Here is a 21188-nt window from a genome sequence, read left to right as displayed (position 1 = left end):
AACGCTGAAGCAGGTGGACGTGGCAACAAATGCTCACTAACACAATGAAATTACATATTTACCATGAGTCATGATATTTGACAACTTCGAAAATATAAACAAATTTATATATCGTATTAGTATTATAATGGAATGCTTACTGAAAAAATTTATTTTAAATAAAGTGAAAGTATGTTCAAGTCATGTGAAATGTAAAGATTAAAACAACATTCGTTCCCAAACGAAAGTTTTAACGGCGTACACTCATCGAGAGTACAAGAACCAATTTCACAATTTGGGAAATAATAACTTTATTTCCTTTTATGGTATAAAGTCAACCATAGAGGCGGAAATCCTACCATTGGGGCCAGAGCCACGACTTATATAAACTTTCAGCACCAAATCACATTATACATAATTTTCGCTGTATCTTCTTTTTAGTTAAATTTGATACTTCTAACGGTATTCTTTCGCAGTTCTTTAAATGAGATTATTTCCCCAGTTGCTGATAGTTTTATGGAGTTGAGGAGTTTTCGCTTTTCACTCTCTGCGCATCATGGCCTTCCACTCAAAGAAAATGCTTGGACTAAGTTTCGACGCCCCTCAAAATGTATTCTATTGCCAGAGTTTCGTATATTAATTAATAGCCACAAATTTAATTTTTGAAACAAAAATTTCCGCAGAACGTCGCTAGCGATTCGTTTTAGCAGTTATTTGCTTCCACTTTCTAAAATAATTGCAGACATTGCAGTAAAATTTAATTTAATAATAATTGCGCTCTCATAAAACTAAAATGTTGACTAATTTGACGCGCAGTCACACACACACACTTATTCACACACATGAGCGCGTTATCAGAAAGTGCGCAAAACAATTAAATTAAATTTTCCTGAGCAACTAAAAGCGAGCGACGGCAACAAGCCATCAGCCCACGGAGCGGAGCTCTTCCTCTCGAAAATAAGTACAGTCGCCGGTGAAAGTGGTGATATGGGCATGCACAACAACAAGAGCAACAGCATCCTTGCAGAGCGAGTTCTCGTAAAAGCACGTAGACAATTAAAAAAAAATAATACAACTAAAACAAAAAAAAACAAAATGCAAGAGTTTTCGATTGTTTTTTCAGCTTCAACAACAACAACAATTAAAGACTACAGATTTGTTGCTTCTGCTGTTGTTGCATTGTTAATGTCGCCGTTATTGCCGCCATAATTACATCGCAAACATGCGAACTCCTCGCCGACCCCTTTACAATATCAACACGACGAAGGACAACGCCGGTTAACTCACTTGTAAAACACCATAATTTAACTTCCGCCTTGCTTGCTTATATTTTACAGTTAGTCACTGGGTTGCTGCAATGTCAACGTAAGAAACTACTAAACACCTGCAGTATCGCTACGCTGCCGCGAAAATGGGTGAATGCAACAAAAAAAGAAGTTGCCACAGTGAATAAGCTTCGAATATATTTTGATTAAATATGAGTTACAAAAGTCACACATTTTAATTATAGTATTAATTTATATATTTGTGATGATTAGATCTTTTCACGAATAAATATCTTCTCTACTAATAAGAGCAATCTACAATATTCTTTCCAAGACAACACAATAACAGAATCCCTTCACCTAACTTTTAGTTCATAGTACTTGATCTTTTTATTAACATTATAAAGGGGTTATGGATGTGTTATACATGGGAAAGGTTCCAGAACAGCTCGAGTTAATATTCCCACCGGTGGGTTTTTTTGAGTCCAACTTCAATCATAAAAGCATTTAAATCTTTAGAGAACACAGCAACTGAAAAAAACACTTGCTTTGCATTGCCTCAAGCCTTTTGGAAAATATTTATTAAACATCAGGTTTTCAAAACCACTAAAACCATCTTAACCACTATTAAGTAAGCTATGTAGAGATGGATGTAAAAGAAATCAACACGATTGTACAATTGCAACTGCAGTTGTCTCTCAACGTCAGCGCTACAAAGTAAATGGCCACGCATCGCTGATTGTCATGTCGCCATAGTGGCCGGTTAGTTGAGCGAGCGAGCATTTGTCCGAACACAGCAACCAACTAGTCAGCCAAGCATGCGAGTCAAGTGACAAAGGTCGAGAGATGGCCACAGGCGTAAGAGCGGGAGGTAAGCAAGTGATAGTGATGCGTTGCTGCACCAACAATGACAGTTTATGAAAGCGACTTCTTCGCAGGTCCTTGATATATCACAACACCTCTGCTTGTTCTTTGGAAAAGGTTGAGTTAATGATAATGAATGGTATAGTCGTTGTCGCCTGTAAACTTTCCCAAGAATACCTGCTTGGGTGTGACTTGTAAAGCGACTCTTTAGAATGTATGTACGAACATTAGGAAGGTATAAAAGCAGCGTTAGTGATAATCGGGGCTCTGACTGTACTAGACTCTACAGCTTCATCATTGCGGCGGATACCGACAATTACAGACAGATTGTATTGAAAATGGATCTCCAAGTTTTGAAATTCTTGATATTCTACAAGTACTCCCAATTCTCTTATCTCGTATCCATTCGCTCCGAACTAATGTACTTGAAAAGCAGCACATAACTCGTGTGTTAATATCTAAATGGTTTTTAATATAATTTCTCTGTCTCTGTAATAGCTTTTGAAAAGTTCAAATATTTGTACGCAATTAAGACGCAAAGTTTAAAGCGCCTGAATGCAACACTACTTTTGACATTAAACTGAGTTAACAACATACAAAATGTATAATGTAATCGCCTATATTGGAATGGATGGGAAGAAAGTTGCATACTGTGAAGGCAAGTCCAGGCGGCGAGCAGTTTAAACAGCTTAATGCGCAGTGATAGCTTAATAACAGTATATTGCATGTGATATGGTAGTGAATAATAACGGACTCCCACACAATTACTTATGTCTTATCTAATTAACATTTAAGGAGCTCTTAATAATTATAAAACAGCAGTTTGATAATTCCCAGCATATATAATATATGTATATAGATGTTAGCCATTGTTTACATGTTAGTTCGGCTGTGTATTTGTGAAATTCAAATTTACTCTGGATTGAAAACAATAGCTGAGCCAGGGCCAAACACCTGAATGAGATAATTACGATGCTGCCGTCATTGCTAACACATGCATAAATATACATATGTACATAATATACATACTGGTGTCGTAATGTTTGAGTGCTGATATTGCGAGGATCGCTGTTAATATAATAAAAAATATATTTTTAAACAAACTATTGACATTTGTGGACCTGTAGAAAGTTATTAAGTTAACGGTTGAATGCTGAACGGAAATTATATAATCCTTATAAAATGAGAGGACATTGCGCCCCACATGATATTATGACCATTTTTTGGCAAGTCAAGTGAGTTAAAGAATTTTATGGTATATATCAAAACGACCTATTTTTATATAACATATTTGAAAATTACACTTAAATGGGAATCGTGATTTGGTAAACGATTTGTGTAAGATTGGGTGCGTTCGAGATGGCAATCACGACAGCAGTGTTGCAAATTTGTCAAAGTATCACGTTCCGCGTGAATTTTCGGCAACACTTGCAACAGCACCACGTTCTACTGTCACTTTTTGTACGCAATTTATGCAAATAATCGGCAACACTAAATTTTTGTCTGCACATCAGCAGAGTATCAACAAATATGCAACACACTAGATGTACTGCTGCAATTATTAGGTAGCTCGAACGCACCCATTCTAATAACGAATAATATTTATTACGAAGAAAATTTTTATTTTAATCCGAATAGGTGTTCGATTCTGGTTTTCCCTTTTGCACGTAACTACCGCACCCCCTTGCACACATAATTTTCGGCGAATGTTTCGCTGATTGCTGTTCTAGTGCCAGCTAAATTGCATACGACGCAATACTCTATTTTTCTATGAAACTTAGTTGAGTATTTGCCTGCACTTTGATTAACAGCTATACATATATATGTATGTCTTGTTGGAGATTCAAACTTTCCAATATGTTGACTTGGTAAACGGATATGAGTGTGTACATTGAGCCTCGCACAAGTCAATAATTCATGCATACATGCATAAGTATATGTATACTCCGCTGACGTAAGCTTTTGTATGTAAATAACCTGTTTTCTGTGGTTTCCCGAATGTCATATAGTAGACTTGCCAACGTAAATATTTACTCAACCACCAACAGATAAGCAATGTCAAAATAATAAAAATTGACTTTAGCCTAAACAAACAGTTAACTAAAAATTCCGTTATGGCTCTTAGCAGGCATGAAAGAAATACCCCACGAATTTATAAACAAGTGTTTGTATGAGAATTCCCTGCAGAGAAACGAACTAGTTGCCAGCTACGTATCTCGCAGCCGATATGAGTCGCAAGTCCTACTTTCCAACATTATTATCACTATATGGTTTTGATTCTGTGTTTTTGTTAATAACAAGTTGTTTGTTTCATATATAGTTTTATTAGCGAATCGGTGCTTTTGCAACTGCATTAACATAGTTTAAAAACTGGTTCTTCTCGGACCACATTATAAACTAAAGATTTTCTTTACTTCAGAGCTTATTTACGTAGAAGCAAACATTTGTACGTATGTACAAGTATATATACAACATTCTTATATTCTTTTTTTAATTCCAATACATATTTTGCATTAGACTAGAGAACGGAATGTAACAGATGAAATACCTAGACGAAAAAAAATATCCGGTAAAAAGACGTGCGTTCGCGAGTGTGGTTTTAATACAATAGAATTCTTTATTTTACGTATATTATAAATTAGCCTAAACCTTAACCTAACAGCTTAAACTAGTGGTAAGTTTGTATTAGAAATGTAAAAGATTATTGTAATAGATAATATGTTTTGTAATAAGTATAATAAAGGTAGGTATTTTTCATAGCATAAAACATTTATAATTCATTCCAATATTACTAAGTTAATCTTCATTTTGTTAAGTTTATTTTTAAGATATATTTTATTTTAGTTTCGAAAGTTGCTTGACGCAACAAATATTTTATAACTTTTTTGGCAAATGTCCTTTTTATAAAATGCTAGCATACTTCCGCTAATCTCCCTAATTCCCCTACAACTTAGTAGTTAGCTGTCGACAAAATATCAAATTAAACGCCATTAATAATTTGCAGCACTTAAATCACAATTAGGCATTGATTATATGATTTATTTGCTGTGAATTATAAGAATTCCGTTTAAATACGACTTGAGCTTAGTCAAATATTTTCATGTGTCGCGACAACGAGTTGCCATTATTATGTACATACATATGTACATATAGGAACACATACACTCAGGTATGTATTATTTATGTCACGTCCAATGACTCCCAGATTACTTAATTAATTGCAAAATTGGCTGGGTCAACGGCAAATGTAGCCAATTTGGCAGCAATTATGATATTCATGCAGCGTACACACAACACAGCAACAACAAAGAGGTCACAAGAGCTAACAGACAGAGAAAATGGGATAATCACAGATATGGTACTCGAAGCACACGCACCGTCACAAAAACACAAGCATGCTCGTTCACACGACAATGTGAATGTGTGTATGAGTTTGTTTATCCATGAGCTATATAACTTAATTTAAATGTTAATTGATTATGACAGCCGCAGGAATATTAATTATCATGCAATAAGAAAGCAATATACATAAATACAAATTTAAACAGCTTTTGCTGATCAAAAAACGTACTTACCAGAATTGCCGCAAATGTGATCAGAGAATGTTGAAGAATTCTCTGATGTGATATAGGTTTAAAAATTATTTCTGTTCTAAAGAAACGTATACTTTTAGGCTATCCTCGCATTGAATTTATTAAAAATTGAAATTCTAAATGCGGTTGATTAGCATTATCCATGAGTTTTAATTCCATCTAAAACAGTTGGTGCACGAAAATTGCTCTCCGTATCAATAGTTAACATTTTATGAGATATGAAAATATAGAATAAAGCTCTACTAGTAATAGTTATGAGGCAATAAACTACATGTTGTATGTTATGTTATGATGTTACAATGAATGATGTATGTTTGCATGTATGCATGTATGTGCACAATCATCTATATATTTATGAGCCCAATAAATGGCCATGGAAGATACAAACATATAAATTTAACTCCAGTGGATGCGTGCCCATGAAGGTGAAGAACGATGGCAAAAATATTAAGTTGCTTACAGTGAAGACGTAAGTTAGTCGTTCAATCACATATGAGTGCTCAGGTAAACAAACCATATAATTTGCTTGCGTATTCGTAGAGTGAATGGTACAGCGGCATGTAGATGGTATGGATATTACAGGCAAACATTTTTGGCGGGTAACAAATGTGAGAGCAGACCGTTAAATTCATTTCAAAAGACAGTGGCAACGCCTTATTGGCATTTATCCTTTCAGTATGTCTTGAAGACCAACTACAACGACGGAAACATAACAAAAATTCACATTCCATTTTTAACTTGACTTCCACATGGCACTACAAGTCAATCACTTAAAGGTGGGAGGAATATCTTATAGGGCCCTGAATGCCTAAATAGTCTCACTGCCCAGTGAACCTTAAAAAAACAAATTGTCGCAATATTAAGTGCATATTTAGCGCCTGAATTGTAAGTGGGTACTTTGAGTTATCTGGTTAATATATTGTTGGTCCAACAGTGTGCCTGTACTGTGAGCATCCTGCCTTTATAATACAAGAAGTATGAAGAATGCTCTACAAATATGTAGTTTCGTAAGTTAATAGGCGAAACATACGTAAATATAAATCTTCCACCAAGTTAAAGATCCCTCATTATTCTCATATATGAAATGTGTTTACCGACTAACATGTTTTTGTATATACTATATACATATACAGTATCTATGTGCCGAAGTAAAGAATACGAAATTTGAAACTAACTACAAGTATAAGCATATCTTGACCCGTTATTAATTTTGAAAACAGAATATCGATTTAATTTTCAATAGTTTTAACAAACAAGTTCTTACACAAATTGCCCTTAATTCTCTCCATAGAAATATTAAGCAACGCTTTAACTTTTAAGAAGAATTTAATCTCAAAAAACATATATATGGAAGCAGCGGTGTGAAACTCTCGTTCTCTGCAAACGAACCTAGCAGAAAGCCTGCCAGAAATTTAAAGGAAAAGGTTAGCCTTCACGTTTTAATTTTTTATAAAAGTCATAGCTCTATAAGATCCGATTTCTACAGCATCAAAATTGTATGCTACATTCCCCAAGGCCTAATGAAAAGAGTCTTTGCCAATGCTAAGTGAAAAGATTCATGCCAGCTAATAAAAAGTAAAGATTTTTTTCTAATCGAAATTCAATAATGTTCAACGACCTTTGCTAACTGTGTATGTGGCTTAATAAGACAAACGTATGGTAAAGTTACAGCCAAAATGTCGCTGAAGGGAAGTTAAGGTGGCTGAACACAGCAGGAGCAACTTTGATTTATGAGGAAACAAACACACAGCCGTCCAGGAGGTGTCGAATAACAACAGAAGAAGTATAAATCAGTTTTACAAAAGAAAGTTCAATAAAAGCAAAATGATCTTCTCTTGGGAGAGGAAAGAAATGTTTAACGCATACTGGGCAAGAACACAGAGGCGTGTGCCATATCGATTTGAAAACTACATAAAAGCACTATATACAAGTAGAAGAGTATGAATGAAGTGTGCAACGATTTGTAAACATAAGCTGCGACTCTTGACCCAAAGAACGAAATTCCTTAAGGATTTAGGGCTGAAACTGTCAGGCTTGACACCTTTCAAAACTATTAAACCTTTTGCTTACATCTGTTCAAGCATAACTTCAGTCGATTGTTGTATTGGAAACTTCTGATATAAACCGTTGATATGACACGGAGTTGGACTAAACAAATATTGATGAATTGAGTGTAAACAAAGATGATGCCAGAGTGGAAAATATGGAAGTATGTTGTAGTAATTACAAGTATATTTCGATTATGTAGAAGATGTTATCGAGTGCGCGATTAATACACGGATTGTTGGCTCAAATCACAACAAAGGCGAAGTCTAAAACTACATGAACCCTCAGCGGGGATTATTTAATCTTCAAGTGTATTTCTCATTCCGTTTCCTGCATATTTTTTTCTGAGTGCCCTGGACCCGCAGTTCAAAATGTAAAACCCGGGTGGTGCGTTGTATTAGTGTTTAAACAGAAAAGTATTCAATTTCTTATAGCTCACAATATTCACATGCACAAAAAAACGAGTGTATCAGAGCACATTTGCAACACCACATATTTGCCATGTGACGATATAAAGACTTGGCTCTCTGCTTCTGCTTCGCTTAGAATTATTCACCACAACGTGTTGACCAATTGACCAGTTTCTTTGCACTCTTTGCTTAGCTTTCTTCATCCGGTTCCCACACTCCCATAAATCCATTTTTTCAGTACACTTCTGCCGCTCTTCTGCCTGTTTTTTACGTTAAATGACCAAGTCTATTATTATCACAGTCGTCCACTTATTGCTTGGTAGCTTGTCGCTATATATGGATTGCTAGTTCGGACACGCACGAGCAGATGACGTCAGCAAGATTATACCATACACGCGAACTCCTTTTTCTTTTTGGCATATTCCTGTAACATATTAATCTCTTAATTTCTCATCTCTTACCGTCCACAATAAATCCGGAGCGTTAAGTTCAAGTGTTTTTTTTCATTCTACTGAATCTTTCGCTAAGAGATTCCTAAGTGGTGAACAATTCTGATGATCCTATCGCGTAAACTGTAAATCTTTGTCCGTCAGAAACGGAACGATTGCGGATAATATATTTGAATATATATCTCGTTCTTGACAACTTTTGAAACCTACCGAGTCCAGAGAACGAATTGAAGCGACACACTTCTGCACTATTTAACTTCACTCATAAGGTCACCGTAGTCACCAACAAACTTCTTATCACATATACGATGCAAGGAATTTCATATGCACGGATCCCCTAGAGACGCGCTAAAGTAGCCGAGCGACTCAGTGTCTGCTCAAACTGCGCGGGCCAATTTTAACAGACTCTAATGCAGAAACATGTGCCTGGATTGAGGAGCTTTGTTTGACCGTGCTCGAACTAATTCGTTAAAATTTATTTGTTAAGCGCAAAGCAAGCTTTCGAAGTGCAAGCATATGTTAGAGACCAAAATTGTGTTTGCTTCACTAGAAACCCAGTATATAAATATTTAGCAAACGATAACTAAGCAAAATTTATTTTTATTTGGTATTTATTTTAATTTTTCTTCTTGTTGCTATTATTATAAAGCTTCGCATGAAATGTAACAAAATGCAAATATGCCACAATTCCACAGGCGCATCATCCACAAGTGCTTATTATAAATCTGATGGTCATTAATCGCCAATATCAGCAATTATGACTTCCGAGCGCTAATGACAGCCACCATCAGTGAGTTCCTTCGCCAGTCCGCAATATAACATTACAATGGCGGCTGCAGTGGATGGTGGTCGGTGGATAACCACAAGTGGCGGCAATAACTTTGATGGCTCTACTTAATGATTCAAAGCCTTAACGCCACTCAAAGCCAATATTTGTTATGTTTAAGACTTCGGAAGCAGCAATAAATTGACGACTCGGCGTTTCGTTATACTGCATCAATGCCTTAATGTTTAAGTGGTTCGGTTGTTTGTTGAGCAATAAAAATGGGTGGCATAAGGGAAATATTAATTATTGGCTTAATCCTGTTTACCGAGGACTAATTGTGAGCGCTAATAAATTTCTTGATGGCAGAATAATACATACATAGATACATTCACAGGAATATTTCCTCTATTACAACATTAGTATGAATCAACTACGAAAAGCTCAGGCAAGCATTACTAAAACGCTTACGATGTCGTTGTTGTAAAGTGATATGAATGATCAGTGTTTGCGCAACTCTTTTCTGGGTGGAAGATAAAAAAAATTACAGGAAGTGTCTGAAACACTCACAAAAATTCCAACTAAAACATTTGGTTCTACTCTGTGGTTTTTGTTGTAATTTATTTTTTAAGTTCAGACAATTCATAGAACGCTGCAGCAAATTGCCTACAGAGCTTATCAATTATCTCTTTTTATCTCTTTCACCATATTTGTGTTAAGCTTTGCATATTTCGTACTGGGTGGGTTCCACTGGAAAAGTGGAAGGTTTTGACGATTAATTCGCTGGAATGTGGGTAGACAGACTATTACGCTATTAGGCGTAATTATAAATACACATCGAATAAAGATTCAGAAACAGCTAATTAGACACAATTACTGTTACAGCAATATAAACAATAACGGTTACGCAGGAGAAACAGTGGCCATCGGTATGGCGATTTGTCGGTGACACTTGGAAGAGCATGTGGTAAAATAAATACTTAGCAATGATACGACACATGTTGTCAATGGAGTTAAACAGTCAAAACAAATAAAATCAAGGCGGAACGACAGTCATCGGAGGGTAGCTCAATAAGTGTGCTGTATTTAGAAACAATATTATTTACATATGTATGTGTGTGTGTCTGCAGATAAGTGACCTAGAGTACTAGCTATTACATTATAAAAATGTATATTAATCAGTCTACTAGAGGCAAATAAGGTAATTATACCAAAGGCATTAGTAATTTATTTTACCGTTATATAAGCAATTTGTAGTATTAAATATAAAGTTACTAATTTCCAAACGGATGATTCCAAATGCAAATACGCTAAGCTAAATCAGCCCGGCTTGTACTTTACAGGCAGCTAGTCGACGATTTTTTTTAGAGTCTCCATTATCGGCGATAATATCTTCTTTCAACAAACAGTTATTTAGGATGTAGCCCACCGTCAATACAAAAGTATTTTATCTCTTTAATTCGAAAAAGATTTCCGCCTCGAGCGAAAAACGCGTGTGCAACAGTTTTTGAATGAGTAAAGCAAATATGAGGAATGAACTGAGCCTATAAATACTCACCTTTGTATGGCTGCCCAAACAAACAGTTGGCCTATTATGTATGTGAGCTCCAGAGTGCTTGAAACAATGAAATCAAAGCAATGGCGAATAAAACAAAAGCAATAACGTAAAAGCTGAAACACTCACATCACTGCTAAGTGCCAAATAACGGTATTTACGCACTTGAATTCAAAACCCACAGCTGCCACTTGCTGCTCCTTCAAACGAAACGGCACACGTTCGAGCATGTGTGCAATGTAGCTTTCTTGTCTGCCCTCCGCCTCGGTTCCAATTCATGCGCTTGTTTATCAGCGAGCTCCAATAAAACCGTTATTCTACCAGGTAAATCTCCTTATCTCAATCATAACGCAAGCTCCCACGCTCGCTCACGTTGTATGGCTAACTGTGCATGTTCTCATATACACACCGACAATTCTTTACATTTCTCTGTATGCATGGGATAGTATATGTGTGAGTGTGCCAACACTGACGTCTGCGTTGGCAGGCAGCCATTCAACAAGCAGCCAACCGAGCGTGCAACCATATCGAGCAGTTACCTGGCAATTTCAATTAAAATTCGACATTGAAACCAATGAACTGTCTGATTGTCTGCGGCTGGCAGCCGCACATACTAGAGGCTAGCGCAGAGTAGATGGGCATTGGGATCTCAACGAGGTTTGCATACAGCCACTCGTGGTGCTTCATGGTTACACGGAATGGTGAATAGACAGCATCTTGTCAAAATATCGGATACGAAAGGTAGAAGGGCTTCCTTCGAGACCGCAGCATATTCTAAAAGGATAATTTATCTTTATGTTTATCGAACGAGTTCTTATTTTTAAGTGAATATTTCATAAACGGAAGGAAGTTTCTGAGTTATCTATGCATGGATTGCGGGGTTTTTGGGATACGTATCCTTAAAATATTTAATTATCAGCATTATTTTGACAAGTTTCTCCTAGTTTTCAAACTGAACAACCGTTATATATAATATCTGTTATTGATCCCCAACATAAGAATTCCTCTCTCTTTCTTGGTGGTACCTTGGCAAAACTAATTCATACTTCAAGTAAGAATCCTTTATTCAAAGGATCTGTTTTTTACTATCCCTGCCTCATATATTTGGGAGAACTACTGCAATTCCCACCAGATCCTGCATTGTCCACACACATTTTGTTGTCTCTTAAACCGTTTTATGAAAACAATTTTTGTGCGCGTTCTTTTTAACTCCACTAAGGACGCGGTAAATAAAATGTTGGTAAATATTTTTGAGGGAGAAATATGTATTTTTTTTTCTCAAAAATAAAGAAAAAGAAGACAGTTGCTTTCATAAGTTAAAAAAACAAGATCAAATGAAATAATTAATATTTAATAGTACTAGTAGTAATAGGGATAGTACATTAGCGAGATATAGGTGGATTATTTGTGTTTTTAAACAATAGATGTTAATAAACGTCAACAGAATTTTAAACCGTTGAGCAGCACAAACTTTACACTCTCAAAATTATGCTACAATGTCCTGTATTATTCATTCCACGAAAAAGAATCACAAAAAAGACTGCAACAAAAACAATAACAATGATGTTTGGTAATTGTCACGAGCATACTCGCACAAGTGCACGCATCCAAAAAAATGTGAAACAATGGAGTGAACAAATAAACAGAAAGAGCGTGGCGTGCCTAATAATAGGCAACAACAACAATGGAATTAACATGCGTCAGCCGATGAAGCGCTCGGCAGCAGCAAGGACTGCTTATGCAAATTTATTACAGCTCACATTTCACCTACAACAACAACGATTCGGTTAACAACAAGGATACGGCAGCTTTCACATGATTTACAGATCCAGCGGAGAGAAGGAGAACGCCTCATAAACAACCAGGAGCGCGAAAACTTAAACGCGGACAACGTTTAGGTAATGTAATCTTAAAATGGTTTAAATACAATAAATAAGCTTGTAAAGAGAAAGTTAAAACGAGGGGAGGGCAACAATTATATTTGATATAAATCCGGAGGTAGATGTGCAGTGGAAAAATTGTTGGATTAACATAAGAATGTTTTGAGGTGAAACCTGTGCAACCGATGCAACCGATGCAGAAGTCAATATAGTTTGCGACTCTTTCGCGTAAGCAGTCTTTGAACATATATGTGATATATTATATTTTGCATCACTAGTTTATTCTTCCTGCAGGCCAATACTATACTTTGTCGACTACATAGTTATCATATTCCGAGGAGGAAACTATTGCCATCTACTTATGTCTTTCACCAGTTTAAGGGGAAGCCCCTACTTAGTCAATTGAACTTTCAATGTTATAGAAGACGAATTTTCAACAAAAAATATATTCATCACACAACATGATTTAATATTTTTTTCGCCGCTGCAATTTAATTGATTTGTTAGTTTACTTCATTTAGTTTACTTCATCAAATTATAAAATAGTTAAGAAAGGGCATAACTTCATTCTGCAATACAAATATTAATAATACAAATATAATAAATATATTTTAAATGAAGAATGCAAATTACCTTACAATAATAATTAACAATAACAATACTGCTTCAGTTGTGAAGCTTAAATATTTTTCATTTTCCGGTGAAGCGGGGCGTATACGTAACAACGTTGAATTTAATTGTATGCTGTTGTGTTCTCAGGCTGTCATAAGAATGCCTCAAATTCATTGATTTCTAAATCCTAAACCAAATAGTGGCAACAAGAAACCCGCAAATCACTTATGATTCAGAAATCTCATTCGCCGTCTAAACAACTTCCGTTCAGTTCCGGCTTTTAATATAAACAAGTAATAAAAACACAAAATAATGAATATTTCGGACGTCTTCTTGGGAGCTCAAGGGGTGTGGGAAATTCGAAGACTGCAAGTTTTGTAATTCAATCGCGGAAGTCCGCCACACTCGCAGTAACCAGAACTTTTTCACTTTCAACTTTAGGTGCAACTTTCCCTTCATTTGTAAAATGATATCGAGCGTAGAGAATTCACACACTTATCTTTATTGTATATGTGGTACACCAACAACAGCTTTACCTACACCATACGCATTTGTATGTATATGTATGTTTGTTTGGACGTTCCAGTTTTCACAGCCAAGGCATGCGATGCTCACACCGCTTCCACAGCAAGGTCACAAGTTTATTGTCATGAAAATTGGGTGCCGAAATCGCTACTTGTTTCCGCTTAAATTAAAATGTTAAAAAATCAAGATTTTTGTCATAAGAATTTAAGACCCATTACCACCTGTGACAGATAAATCATAAGAAACAATGCTGCGATTTAAGAAAATCTGAGATCAAAGCAGTTTAATGCCAATACACAATTTAATTATGTGAAACGCTTTTGAGCACAGTCTTCCTTCACACACAAAGAGCATTGCTTTAAGAAACTTCAAATAAAGCGATAGTCAAGGAACATTTTGCTATGGCAGAAATGCAAGGTATTATTTAAATAGTTTAGGTTACATACGAGTATTTTAAGAACATTTATTTTTTAAGTGCTAAGAAGTATGCTCAGATCTAATATACCTATACGCTATTCCTTTGTTCGGAGTGAGCAAACGTACATAATTTCATGTAGGACATGACCCATGGCATCTTTTTAGTTGACAACTATCTCAGCTATCTCACGCACTTTTATTAGACGTTCCATCTACACGAGATCATAAACATGAGTCAGGTTATCCTCCCAGGCAACCGTTTTCACTTCCGCATGCAGTCAAAACATAACTTCGTTCCGAATAGCGAGAGAAAAGCCTCGCATAAGCCTTATCCAACTAAACACCCAATGATTCATCAACTTAACAACAACAACAATGAATGGTTTGTAGCTATCGTTAAGAGCATTTGAATTAAATGTAAAGTCCAGATATTTGAACTGATTTCTTTATAAAAATGTATCGACCTGCACGTTTATCAGCCTCATTATGAGCCCCAAATCGTGAGCAACGAAATGTACTTTCAACAATAAAAAAAACACAAAAAACTTAACATCAAGACCCTACTGCTTTTGTGTGTTTCAGAAATCATATCAGCCAGTCATGGAAAATAATTATCATCGACTTTTCTTTCATTATTAATTGCTCACTTCATCACCGTCTGTCCCCATCGTACCCACTCTCCACGCTAATGGCGACGCGCTTGGCATAACGAGGACTGACCAATTATTTCGGTTGATATCAAAAATAATTTCATGCTCTTTGTGGCTGGTTCACGCCAGTTGCCACCATTGTTGGTTGCATGTGAAACGCCATTTTCGGTTGTTTCTTTTATTTTAACAGACAACCGCAATTTGGCCTGGGCTCATATCCGTGTGGACGATTATGTGACTCTACCCAAAAAAAAGCTGTCAACTGTCAGTCATTCTCGACAATTTGATAGTATGACTTTATACTTACATGGGAAAACTTGAAAGTAACTGAAAGCTTTTACAGTTACAACTCTAATTGGGTCGACAATAATTTAGTGCACATTTGTTTCTACAAGTACATGTACATATTTAGGTGGCAAAAGGTGAGTTTAACCAAAATCCTAAAATTACTTTTGCGCTTGTTCTCTCAGACTCATATGTGTATTTACGCTAACCGTGAAATATACACTTTAAAACGCCAAAGGTATCACCCTTTTGCATCTCCAATATACAGTTTCACAATGACTTTGATCCATCAAGGCAACAACAACTTTTGCATCTCCAATATACAGTTTCACAATGACTTTGATCCATCAAGGCAACAACCGCTTTTTGGCTACAAATGATGGAGAAAGAGGCTGTTAGCTTTGGATATTCCTGAATGGCTGCTCTATTGCAGAAAAATATTAGCAAGAGTGTTTTCGATAATGTGAAGAAAAGCTCCTTGACTAATAGATTGAAGTTTAATCAGAGGGAGGTTCAGTTCCATTTTAATTCAAATTAAATATGTATGTTTCCCTAGTAAAGCTCGAAGTTCCCATGAATAAATGTATATCTTTTTTCGACAATTTCAAACCGATTTACATAATTTCAACCTATGTTTTATGTATTTAATGCTAATAAAAGTGTCCCATCATATTTTGTTTGTTTTTTTTCTCCTTTTGGCAATCACTCAGCGCCTGCTCATCCTCTTTTAGTGGCACGGTATGTCTGCCACCAAATTTACATGTTCTTCTTATACGCTACTTGTTCGCCTCTTACTTCGTTCCAGTAGTATGTAATGCTTTTGGAACTCTTGCTATGCCATTTGCAATTCGCAGATGTTTATGCGAATCCATTTGTATGCCAGTAATCCCGACTTGGACGACACATGCACTTCACATTTCATAAATAATTTAATGCTTTAATGAAATATACACACCTTCCTCAATATGACTTACCTAAAGCGCTATGCGCACATTAACTATACATATGTAAATACCTACGTATCGATGTTTGAGGAAGCTGCCATTTGAGGCTCCACTCATCCATGGCTTAACGCGATGCTGTCTACAGCGTATACGAAACTGATTCCCTTTGCATTGCTACTGATGCAACATATTACGTACATACAAACATCCCGAACGTAGTCAGTGAAAGCAAGTAGAATGTGACTGTCATTCTAGTTAGACAGTGAGACTTTGGTTGCAGATTCTATGAAAATTCAACACTCATTACAACTTTTTTCTTCAAAAATCTACAAACTGATCGATCAAAATCAAGTTTTTAGTATGTTTAGTTTTTATTTCTGAAGAGTATTATAGCTGCTATGCCAACGAAGTTAACGTTATTTCTTCTTTTTACTTTATGTATGGTAAATACATCGTTGACATGTAGAGTACCGCGCCGAACGCGAATGCTTATTCTAGAAATTAAAAATCTCATTTTCAAGAAAATAGCAATCGAATATCGAAAATACCAAATAACCTACATAATGAAACTATGAGTATGATATGCGGAAACTAAAATAGTGACAACCATGGAAGAGCTACAGTCGAACCAAACCTAATATGAGTAACCCTCCGAACCTTGCACATATCATTATGAATAGCATTCTTCTTCATTCTATTAAATTTGTCAAATCTGAGTTTACTTAATTTTACAAAATAGTCATAACACATAGACTTATTTTAAGAAGAAAAACAACTATTGGCAAAGCCCAAATTAGAAGCTGTAGTATTGAAATTAGAGAAATCTAAGCCAAGAGAAGAAGTCAGACGAAATGCGATGACAGTATTATGATTATGATCATCCAACCGAATATAATCTTAAAACCTTACATATTTATATTATATATGTACTAAGTATACATGTATTTAGTGTAAAATATAATATGATTTCATATGCTACAAACTAAACTCCGAATATTTTCTTGCAGTTCACTGGTACACATACTTTTCGCTGCACTGTAAGCTGCTGGAAAAAGACAAGCAGTCGAGTTGGAGAGTGGAGAGCATGCTCTAATGCGCATGTGTCAAAAGTGGCCGGATGTTATATTACAGTAAAACCCCATTTTCTTTTCTCCCTTTCTGGTTTTAGAATAATCACTATTGTTGCCATTAAAATGTTATTGTCAAACCACTTCTACAGTTCAGCACCGCTTGTCAAAGAACAAACTGATTGCTTCAATAAATAATGGTTTTACAAGACACGAGTTACTATTTGAACGAGAAAAATTCAGGCATTTAGGGATTGTTGTGTTACGACTCTCACAATTCTACAGATTTCAATAAATATGATTTATCTATTGACAATTGAACAAACTAACTAACTTAACGATGATTCAAGCATGAACACATTTACATATAACTGAATTAGCGCTTCTCAAATCTGCAGAAAACCACTAATACTCACTTAATAAGAAATATCAAGCATAAGCCATTACCTAACCACATATGTCGAATGCAAAACAAAGCGCTTCAAGAATCTATGGCTATGAAGTTCACACAATTCTGCCACGGCCAAAGTAATTCGATAGCTGGAGAGCATAAACTACTAAAGGAAACAAAGCATGCATAATATTTAAGTGCCTACTTAAAAAGGGAGTCAAGGGCGGTGGATAATGGTGAACCTAAAGCGCTTGAACAGCTGTCATCAAACGGATTTAGATACTCGTACTATTGAGCAGCTACGCGTCGCACCAAACGATGTGTGAAACGCATTGCTTGTTTGCACAAAACACATTTATATTCACACAATATAACATATACCATATCGTATACATATATATTTATATCGTATATGAGTACTAAGGTAGTACAGGCTTTCATTTAACTCAATTGATATTTCAAATCTATCGGTTGAAAATTGCTTAATTTCATTCCAAACAATATTTTTTCAGCTGGGTTAAATTTAAGCTTGGAATAGGAAGTTCTATGTTCAGTAAATAATAGAAGACCCTCTCTTGTGATTCAAAAGACAGCGCAATCCTCCTTTTCCCACTTGTGTCGAGAAGAGAAGTATCACGATCACAGCCGTTATGTGTGTACATATGTATCTGCAGAAAAGAAAATCCTACAAAAATATGGCATGTAGCCTCAAAGAAATGGTAAGCTTTTATTATAACTTAACAGTGGCTAAAAAAAATAATTTTTTCTACAATATGTTTTCATAAATATAGCAAAACCGATCTACGAACAGACTTCTTGGCATCAAAACAATTTAACATGAAGGTGGATTGCCACCAAGCGGAAGGCAGTCGTCGTTATATTCATATCAGGGCACTTCAGTAGCGTTTCTTTTGCTGCCATCTGTTTTAGCTGTTCGGCTATTCCATCGGAATCTTCTAATTTTGGCCACTACCGATCTTCATAGAGTAACTGGGAGCACCCGAAATACTCGCTAATATAATACTAATATCAATCTATCAAAAAAAAATCAAAAATAATGACCAGAATCACAAGCATTTGTTTTGGGTCTGAAGCCTTTGTGCCCCACATACACACCAAGCTATCCCCCTGCCGACTAAAAAGCAGTTACGAATGTTTTAAGTTTAATTATTTACTTTATTGTGTTAGTGTTGTTTATATATAATCTGAATGTTCTCAACTATGACACTGTGACAATTTTCTCAAACTCTCCCGATTCTTAACATTGTTTTATGGTGCATTTACATTTTTACCTTTAACTTGCTGGTGTGTGATATTTTACCGAATCCATTTGTAATTATTTGTGTGCTTGTGTGTTCCGCATTTCGATATCTTTAACACTACTCGGCCGATTGGAGTTTTTTGTTTTCATTTGCAATTTCATGGATTTGCATATACTTATACTTGTACATATGTATGTAAGTATGTAGGTATGCGGTCACATCACTTATTAATTTATTTTTTCTCCCTCTTAGGGGTTACATTTGTGTAGGTATTGTTGCTTTATCGTCTGTTATCTTACAGTTTATAGGCAAATAAATTAGCTAAAATGCCGCTGTTATTATTTTCAACTATAACCACTGCTTATTTTTATTTTTTTATTTTTTTATTTATTTTTATTTTTCTTTTTTACTTTTTATAGCATGGTTTTCCAAGAGTTACCTAATTTATTCAATTATTATTTATCTACTTATTTCATTCTGTTTACTTTCTTACGATTCTTACTTGGATCAATTGATGACATTTTCTAATTAAATGCTTGGAAGGTTTTTACATTTACCGTTACTCTTTTTCATAGCTCCACTTGCTATTTTAAGTGTTTTGTTGTAATATTGGACCGTTATTACGTTTGATATATTTAATATTAAACCAGCTTAACACCTAAGTTGCTATACATAAATATGTATGTATGTAAATACTTAATTGGGGGAACCGCAGTTAAGATACTCTATGCGTTTGTAAAGTAACATCTTCTAATACCACTTAAAGCATTTGTTGCGATTATCTGTTACGTTTCAAGTTTAATTCGTCGCATCGCTCGCAGATACGCAGTTAAATACAATAACAAAGTCAAAAGATTCGAGTATATTTTCATTTCGATTGCGGATTTTGTTATTATTCTTGCATTAAAGTGGCTGTGCAGTTGTCTTGGTGTATTCAAATCAAATTCATAAGGCCACTTGGCTAATACATACAAATACAATGCTTACATACGAATATACATAATTATCATCGTTAATTTTTAACAGTTATGAGAAAGAAAAGCCGTTTTGACCAAACAAACCAATATATTTTGTTGGTAACATTGGCTTGCATTTGCAATGATTGTAGTAAAAATATGTAAAAGCTGGTCACACAGTGGACTTAATCGCATCGGTGCAATGTCTTGAGGAAAAGTAAAATTCCGAAATGTAGATTTCATGTAGGTTGTAATAGTTTTGAAAAAACAGCAATTCTCCAAACATAACCCCAAAAAGCTAAAAAAAAACAGCAAATTGTCCTGCTTTATATATGTATATTTATCAGTATTCAAGTGTGACTATAATTTTAGTTTATTATGAATCTAGGTCCTGGGGAGAACTGCGTTTAGAAGAAGCCAAGTGCACCAGCTTGTTCATTATGCATATGCAATCATCGGTACGTTATCCGAATAACTGATTTCAAAAATTATTGTTATACTATTTATGTTCGAACTTAACCTCAATTTCTGCAAAAAAATTATGTTCAATTTGCTTTACCGAGATCGAAAATTGAATTTATTCATTAATTTAATTATGTATTTTTATTTATACGTATGCATATCTATTATATTTTATTTGTTATTATTAATGTTTTATTTTTGATTTAAAGACTCTTTGTGGCCCTTATCCTTTTAAAACCATTAATGATTGTTTTTGATACTTCGTTAAATTTCCTGCATTTCCGCTATTTTTCTTGGTTAATTAAGAAGTATAAATTGCATTATTATCCAATTCTACTAAGAATCTACATATTAAATATATATATTTTTTTTGATGCATTAAAATAGATTAAATTTTTTTATTTTATTCATGTTTGCTCTTGTAAATATCTATGTATGTTTAATCGGTTTCAAACTACACTGAAGAATCGCTAGCAATGTTTTTCAGCAACGTTACGCGGGGGTGCTTTTAGGGAACTGTTGTTCTCAAGATTGAAGGAACGGTACTCTGGAAGTAAGTTCGAGAATGTTCCGAAATTTTACTTTTTACTAGTTTATAGTCACTATAAAAAACGTGAAGGGCTAAAATTTAAGTTATAATTGTTCTGTATCTGTTTTTATACAGACCTCTTTTTACGACAGACCTAAGTTTTTGAGTGCCAATGCATATTAAAGAGCAAAACCCAATATGTTTTTGTCATTATCATATGGTTTATTGGCTCCTTGCGTTGTGATTTTGTTTTTGTATAATTTTTCCAGCTCGAAGTATCTCAA

General features: G+C 35.1%; 1 long non-coding RNA gene across 1 annotated transcript; it reads left to right on the top strand.

Moving 5' to 3' along the window:
* Positions 1-18194: 18194 nt before the first annotated feature.
* Positions 18195-18768, top strand: LOC138857114 (uncharacterized). Its single transcript, XR_011396087.1, has 2 exons — positions 18195-18414; positions 18487-18768. It is a non-coding gene; the product is annotated as an uncharacterized lncRNA (long non-coding RNA).
* The last annotated feature ends 2420 nt before the right edge of the window (positions 18769-21188 follow it).

The sequence above is a fragment of the Bactrocera oleae genome, chromosome 4 (genome assembly GCF_042242935.1).
Source record: "Bactrocera oleae isolate idBacOlea1 chromosome 4, idBacOlea1, whole genome shotgun sequence".
In the NCBI taxonomy this organism is placed as follows: Eukaryota; Metazoa; Arthropoda; class Insecta; order Diptera; family Tephritidae; genus Bactrocera; species Bactrocera oleae.
Note: the sequence above shows the minus strand (reverse complement) of the source record. Positions and strands in the feature narration are given on the sequence as shown.